We start from the raw sequence: 8,693 nt of genomic DNA, 5'->3' as shown, positions 1-8,693 counted from the left end.
AAGACCTTCAGTATCGTGCTTTTGCTCTTGTGGACGCAGACAGCAGGTTTTGGTACATTGATGTTGGCGCACCTGGGTCTGATGGAGATGGAGGCATTTGGAGGACGACACCACTGCGGAATGCCATCGAGAACGGAACAGCCGGGCTGCCGATCTCAGGACCTGGACCGGTCGGCGTCCCACCCGTCATCGTGGGAGACGACGCCTTCCCCTTGTCTATAAACTTAATGAAGCCGTACACTGGTACAAATGTGGATGAAGAAAAGGTTATATTTAACTACAGGTGTGTTGCCTACATCATGTCATTTCTAAACACCGCATTTCTTATCGTTTTATTTTATTTTTTTCATTTCAGATTAAGCCGAGCCAAACGGGTAGCAGAAAATGCGTTTGGCATTCTGGCAAACCGTTTTAGGTTTTTGCACACGACTATCGATGCCGAACCAGGAAGGGTCACCTCATTCATCAAGGCGGCGTGTGTGCTGCACAACTATTTGCGAGCTGCACCTGTGCTTTTTAAAGCGTCGAGGGAGGACCACCAGCGAAAAAGGACAATCTACTTCGGGCTACGAAGTTGCAAAGGGCGCTCCGGGGCAAGAGCTCTAGATGTGCGTGAGCGTCTACTGAGATACTTTAATGACGACGGCGCCGTCGCGTGGCAGAGGGAACAGGCGGGCCTTAATCTGCGGATAAATAACAAAATGTAACCTTATCTGCATGTTCAGACAAGTGCAGAAGCAAAGATACCATTTCATGAGCTGTATATTGCTATTTCCTTTACTTAACAACCCTTCATGCATGTGCTGGCACTTTGACCACCAAAAACTTTTTTGTGTTACGCTCTAATTGTTCAATTTTATGTAAATAAACTTGAAAGAATCTTTAATGTTTTCTTATTTTTTATTTCGTCATGCTATAACATTGGTTCGCAATCTAACACATCCGCCCCAGTCCAACAAAAACAGCCATCAGGTCCGAATGGAATGAGTACAAAAGGCAAAGGACACAAGCATTTGTTTGTTTTCAAGTATTCCTTTACTTATGAGTACGAAATGCTAATTTTTTATTAACATTTTTTAGTTTAAATTGGGTTCGTTGAATTACATTTATTCTTGCTGTCGGTCTGGGTAACGCTTGACTAGTTCCAATACCTATATCTTACAGCCAATAAAATAGGTTCCGTTTAGGTTTCTCATGTGGCCCGCCACTACTCTTCCGAAATTATCAGCGTCGTCGCAACTTTTTTCAGTTGCAAAACTTTCCGCAATTTTAGTGAAAGCAACCGTGCGCTCTTTCCACCCAGAGCCGGAGCAATCTTCTGTTGTTGTTTTTTGTTTTTCTTTTGTTTTTGTTTTTTCGTCATCGCACTTTGAGCGCTTCACAGGAGTGCCAGACGCTTCCACACTGGGACTCGTTGTTCCGCGCGGTGTGTGTGTGGAAGGCGTGCCAAGGACAGGTTCCCTCATCTCGGTCATAACAGACGCCAATTCTGTCTCACTGTCCATCTGGAAAGGTAAAAGAAATACGAATGCATTACTGTAGAGGAACTGTATGTAAAGCCCCCGCTTGCACGGCAGAATATCGCGAGTGTCTGCCATTTACTGTTCAGAGCAATGAGGGAGAGATAAAAAGAGAGAGAGAGAGAGAAAGAGAGATAGTTTTAGTAGTGAAGGGAGGACGGCGATGGGTTACGTGACCAAGAGTAGATGTCACAACCGTAGTATTGTGGGAGAAGCGAGAGTTGTTTTTTTATAAAGACGCAGCAGGTCGGACCCATCGAAGGCACACCGGCGGTTGGCAATTTCACTTGCAAAATTTAATAAAAAATAAAGTTTACTCAATGAATTTGAATGAAACTGCATTGCGGCCAGGACCCGGCCCGCGGGCCGCCGGTTGTCAAATCCTAAGATGGTGTCTCGCAGCTTCATCCAGAGACTACCAGCACTTCAAGAAACCGTGATTAACACGAGTGAACGAAACAAAATGCTGAAGCCCGAACAAAACAAATTGCTGAAGCGTGTAGAGCAAAGCCAGAACTCGAACGTCAGCCAAGCTAACAGGATTCAGTGACCTCCATCAACGAACGCTCGCCAACGTTTCGTTCGATAGGTCTAAAAAATCAAGTTAAACGAATGGGTCAACCCGCCAAACGTTACTCACTCCACCGGGATCCTTGTGTTGGTAACATTCGTTGCACTCCCGGGAAAGGACAGGTATGCTCCGATCCAAGAACAGGAGACTGCGGTCGAACCTCCATCTACCGTTGTACGTGTACTCCGCAGCTTGGCCGCTCTTCGTCTTCGTGATCTTTTCCTTCTCCCGTCTGAAGATGCGTCGCTTATTTTTAAAAAAAAGCCCCTCACTCCCTCTAAAGTATTAGACAACAATAAGCGGTCAAATACAACACGGAATCGACACTAATTAGTCCGCCTTCAATGAACCCACCCTCCGTGTAAGGCCCACACTGGGAGATAGCGCCGTTCCATTTCATTGGCAATTTGTTTCCAGAGCTATGATTTTATACCGTTGTTGCGGTACTGGTCGTTTTGAAGGCACCAAAGCTGTGGAAACTCTTCTACGAGTGCGATTAAACACAGCGTCGCTTCATCACTAAGATCCTTCATCGTTGTCGTCTTCAATGCCCGGTTCATCAGACGCTGGCGGGATTGGAATCGACCGTCACGTGCGTTGCGTGGCCGTTTTCTTGTAGCTTGGACCGCAGCGAAGCACCACCGAGGCTCTCGGCGCGAGGTGAGAGCCGTTGGGAAATACCAATCCAGAACAGATATCCCGTGCAGCGAAGGCAGAGAGAAAGGTACGAGCTCGAACTCGCAGTTCTCGCCTTGGTTCACGCCAACCATGCAGTATTAATTTGTATGTCCTCGGACTTGCCCAAGTCCGCGGACTTGTCCGTTGTGACGTCGAAGCCACGTGATACGCATATTTAACAGGTCCGCGGACATCTTTCCCGAAATTTGTCCGCCGTGTGAATACACCTCTTACTGCACTGGCTAAATTTCTCATCTACAGCTGGGAGACTCGTCGCCCGTTGAAGGAAGACTAAACTCCTGCTAACAACTAACGACTTTCTTTTTTTTTTCTTTTTTTTTTTTTTTTTGGCGTTGGGTCCCATGTGTACGGCAGACGGCAATTTTCGCAGCGCCCCGTGCTGCGCTGCGCTGCCCTGCACTGCGCTGCACTGCGCTGCTTTGCCCGTATGAGGTGAGAAACCCTCAATCACATTTCATTTAAATTACATTGTTTTGGTGGAGCCACCGTTCTTTTTTCAATGGGCCACCGCGCGTGGGCCACGCGCCAAAAGAGCGAGATATCACTCACGCATCCAACGCGCGCGCGCGTGTGTGTGTCTGCGTGTGCGTGTGTGTGAGTTTTTTAATGCGAAACCATTAACTGTTCTATGGAGCGAGCCAACGTCATCAGCTTTGAAGCCGCGCAAAACGGCACCTTAAATCCTTTCTCCAAGTGAAGCCAGCTCCCAGCTATGAAACCGCACGAAAAGCCTAGACAACGGCACCTAGTTTCCCCGATCCCAAAGGAGCGGTGTAAAGCTGACAAATTTCGGCTTCGGTCCCATTGGCTGGCGCGCGTCGACGAGGCTCCCATTGGCCGCTGCACGTCAGTTTCAACGACCGCCACCCCATGGCGCTGCGTGTCCGTCAACGCGCCGGTAACACGAAGCGTCCAAGGTCAGAGTGGCGAGGAGAGGGCGCGCTCTGCCGTCGACGCAAATACGCTGCAGACGAAATAAGGGAGCGGAAGAATGACCGTGCATGCTTTCGTATTCACAACTCATAAGAAGTGCTTAGGTATACCTCGAGCCTTTTGGTTGTCGTTGTTGTTGTTTTGCTACTGTAATTGGTTAGAATAGTTGGTACATTTTATTTTCCTTCGCCAATAAAAAAAAAAACGCATTTTGTCCTAACAACGTTTGAAAACCGTTAGCTCGCCTGGATGCATGAATGGATTAACAATGGTGCTGCAGTTTGGAGGGTAGAGTGCGCTACCTAGCACGCAAAATATCGACTAGGCTAAACTTGGCTTGGCTAAATAAAGGGCGCGGCACACTCACAGTTCCCATAATGTCCCAGAGCGCTTACTGGTGGCCTTGGCGTTTCCAGAAAGGTCCATTCTGCTCTGAGGGGCTAAAGACATTGTTCAAACCGGTTCAACCCGCTTTATGCTGGCCATGTGAATAGTTTACGATAAGGGAAGAGAGACATTGAAGAGAAACAATCTCCCTCTTTCCTTATCGTAAATTAGATGCCAACACACTCAGCCATCTACGTGCGAATAGGGTATAGACCTTTTTTTCGCTTACTCTCGACCCCAGCCAGCTGGAAGGCATATCCGGTATGGGCGACGAAAAAAATAACAAAACGTTTCAACCTGCGATCAACGCTGCCTGCAATTAGCAAAAGAAATATAGGGAGAGCAAATGGGTGACGGTTACGCTTATATCCTAAATATATTCTGTTGGCGTGGCGACGGCAAAACAATGTTTTCGCCCATACTGGAAGTGACACTATTTTAAGGTGGCGGCACTCTTATGAAAGAGGTCTACATGATCCGCAAAATTGTGCTAATTTTTCATTGCAAAAAAAAAAAAAAAAAAGATTTAGCTATGCGCAAATGTTTTTTTTTTTTTCTACTTTTACGGGAGTATTTAGAGTTGTTAGCGTCAGTGTGGTACCGGAGAGGTGAAAGGAGAGAACAGAGGTCATCGCCGGTTCAGTGCTTTCAAAAGCAGCACGCTTAGTCGTCTCAGTGCATAAAGCGTGTACGAAACACGCTACACTTCGCCCCGCGCTGTGTCCACAGCCGTGTATACAAAGAGTATTGTCAATGGGAGGCGCGGGCAGAGCCAGGGCGTGCACCAGACGCAGATAGAGGGCTTGGCATGTTCTCTTGGCCAACCAGAAGTCGAAAAGAATCCCCTAGCGGTGGTATCGAGAAACAGTTTTAATCATAGGTATAATATGGTTTTATTAAGCGCGTAAGAATTAAATGTAGTAACCCTTCATGGTTGAAAATAAGGTGCACATGATGTTTCGATTATGACCATGCAGAAGGATGTAAGACACGAATGTGCCGCTCGAACTCTGTTTAGCTCGGACAGAAAGTGATCGCTCGGACGGCAGATTCATGGCCCTCGGCGCTTGGCGTACGGATTATGTCGATCATTCCGCTCATCGCGCTCCTCCACCATGATTTTGGATGATCGTGATCGAAACATCACGCGCCCCATATTTTCAGACACCAAGAGTTACTCTGGCGCACTTACTAGTTTTGTTTCTCGCAACCACCGCTAGGGTATTATTCCCGGCTTCCAGTTGGCCACATTCGAATTTGTGAAGAGGCCCTGAAACACGCCCAGCACGCTTTCAACCAATGGCATCTCCTCATTTGCGTCCTATTACTTCTCAATGAATGGCCAAACTCTCTCTATATTCGGCCTGGGCTGGGTCCAACCCCACAAGCGTTGCTTTTTCCTGCGGCGCTCCTGTGCATAGGGGAGAAGCGCGCTCAACGAAGCCGACTAAGAAGCTCAAACTGACCTCGAACAAATACACGTGTTGTAAACTTTATGAGCACTGTCAGCGTTCGCTGCAGAAGTCGAAGACAGAGTCGTTCTTTCTGGAGCCATGTCGGCGCAAATTCCCTCACGTTTCGTCGAAAAGGCATCACATTGGAGCGGGGCGAGCAGAGCAAAAGTCACCCGCGCTGCAAAACCCAGACATTCTGGGTTCGATTTCCACCCCTGCCTGCTTTGATCCAGATGAGCGTCCGGTCGCGTATAACTCCTGCGTGGTGAACGTTAAAGACCCCACAGGCGAGCGGTACTGCTGCACTAGCCAAATTTGACATCCACATAAAAGATTCCAGAAGCCCACTACGACTATCTAACTTCCCGCTGGTTACACACACAGAACGTAATTACTTTTTATACAGGGTAAGCGCTTCTCGCAGTTTTGTCTCAGCAATCGCATCGCTGCAATTGGTAAGCTCGCAACGTTATGACTCCTCGGACAGATGGCGCTCGTGCGAAAAAAAAAAAGGTGGAGTAAGCGATGGGGAAAAGCGACGGCGGGAGTGAGCGCGAATTGATATAGCGAGTAAACAAACCCCTCTCGTCACTTCCGCTTCCATCACACATTCCCATAACGTGACTTCGGCTCTTCTGATACTTAATCTCCTCGATGCAACGAAACAACCACTAAACAATGAATGGAAGCCATGCAAACTTCGGATGAGCGAGCCAATCAGAGGCCCAAGATCACGCCAAGTTTCGGACACCACGTGACCTGTCCAAAATGCGCACGTACGTCATTTCCCACATCGCGCGCCACCATCCTTCACGCGCGCGATACTGCACTTCAATTTGCACGTGCGCTCCGTTGCCTTCCAAGGGTAATAATGGTTGGGGCGAGAAAGAAGGGGGGAGGGGGAAGGTCTTTTGGAGAAAACTCCATTACGCGCCGAGCCTATGCCAATAAGAAACCCTAAAAAGCGCGAATTACAAGAAGAAAAAAAGATTAGGGAAAAAAAGGGGAAAAGGCTCCTCGAGAAGCACAGCTTCACCGTGATTGCGATGCAGGGATTGAGGACTAGAAAAAAAAAATAAGTAAATAAATGAAACGTTTGGAAGATCTTGGCATGTCAGGGAGAGTAAACGAATGTCTCTCCTTGTCTATCTCTTTTTACTTTTTTCTTTCTTTAGTAAAAAAAAAAAAAAAAAAAAGGCCGGTTTTGTACAGGTTCCTATTCCCTTATTACTTCATTTGGCTCTCCGACACCAAGATGGCCTTATTCTTATCTTCTAAACGAATGGCGACCGTGTCGCACGAACTTTGCACCTTCTTTTTTTCTTGCATTCTTTCTCTTTCTCTCACTCTCTCTTTCAAACTTTGTACAATTTTCGGGAAAGGCGCGCGCGAGGGTACACAAACGGCCGTCCTCCATTGGAATTGCGTACTTTCTTCACCACGCGGCTACAGGGCCATTAGTCTCTCTTATCGGCCCTGTTCGAGTCGGTTCGTGCTACGAACTAGGCTCCGGTTTATATGACGATGAACCGCAGCAGACGTTACAAGCCATCCCCATCCAATCCAGCGCTAGGAACGTATACCACGTGACCACGGGCCAGTCTTGGATAGCAAGTTACGTTATCGTAACTTCGTGACCTATTGCACTTTTTCTGCTCCGACATTCTGAGCGTCATATTCGCCTTGTTAGCGTTAAAAGCAACGTCGCTACGTTTTTCTCAGTAACTGTAACAAACTAGTTTTGTTTTTGTTTGTTTTGCTTTTTCGTGTCGATAATAACTTTATAACTTTGCTAATTGTATGGGAAAGTAACCAACTGTAGCGAATTTACTTTTTTTGAAAGTAACTTACCGAAGTCTGCTACGTGGTCGGCCCGTCGCTGCTGCCCCCGGCCGTTGGTCACGTGATACATGGCATTTGATTGGCCCCGATGGCACGTAGAGTCCACTGCGCTCCATGGAATGGTGAAGCGGAGTGCAGCTCGTTTCGGTGTTTTATCGCCACGTCCCGTTAAGGCCCACAAAAGAAGACCACGTGATACGTGCAAGTCTTGCGACGACGGTACCGGACCGAGAAAAACCCGAACGCAAGCGAGCTGACGTGAGTCTGAAGAGTTTCTTTATGAAACTAAGATTGCACATTTGTAAAACGTCGTCTCGACTAAAAACCATTATTATTACGTAACCCGTTCCTTGTCGCCCAGGCGAAATGTGCTTCGTCATTAACGGCTGTGGGAGAGTACAATATTTCGCAGAAGACAGCTTGTGCATGGTCAAGTCGCGACCCTTCGCCGACGAGACAAAGATGGCAGCAGACACGAGGCGATTACTGGAATTGCCTAAAGGCAGCCGTTTCGAGAAATCGCTTTATTATATCTGTGACTGAACTGTTTGTACAAGTATTAAAACCACAATTCAACATTACGTTGCTATATTCGAATCTTCGTTATATCTGAATCTTCGGTATATGCAAATCTTCGCTATATCAGAATCGTCGCTATGTCCAGGTTTTTGCTATATATTGTCACGAATCACAATTGATGACTTGACGAATTATTGAAGGAAACTAAACGTTTAAAGGGCCGAACTTCTGCCCAAGACAAAAAAGAAGGCTAGCGTCGCAGGTGTCGATGTCAGCGAAACAGCAGGATGCTGGGGCGAGACTGACCCCGCACAGCGCGGCTTCTTTTGAGCCTTCCGTGGGAGCAGAAAATTCGACGTCGTTTGTTCTGGAAGTATATATTCTGAGCGTGAACAAGCTACACGGCTCTCCAACGTTTCAGTATCGTGTAGTACTTATATAAAGGGGGAAAAAAGAAAAACAAAACGACAAGCGGTGGCGGGATTCAAACCCCGTGCCATCTGCGTGGGAGCCAAGCGCGCTGCGTATATTTGGCTAGGTGTAAACGCGGCCGTATCCAAATCTACGTTCAAATCTTCCCTATATCCATATCCTAGCTATATCAAAATCTCCGCTATATCCAGATCTCCGCCATTGGCAAACTAGTGTCTGGATGGATGGATGAATGCGGCTGAGCCCTTTGGACCGGGCGGTAGCTTATACGCCACCTAGCCATTTTGTTTTACCATTTAAGCTTAGAATATTTAAATGTGAAATCTATATTCGCTC

Source organism: Ixodes scapularis, unplaced genomic scaffold, assembly GCF_016920785.2.
Source record: "Ixodes scapularis isolate PalLabHiFi unplaced genomic scaffold, ASM1692078v2 PGA_scaffold12__126_contigs__length_90152505, whole genome shotgun sequence".
Taxonomy (NCBI): Eukaryota; Metazoa; Arthropoda; class Arachnida; order Ixodida; family Ixodidae; genus Ixodes; species Ixodes scapularis.
This window is presented reverse-complemented; position numbering follows the sequence as displayed.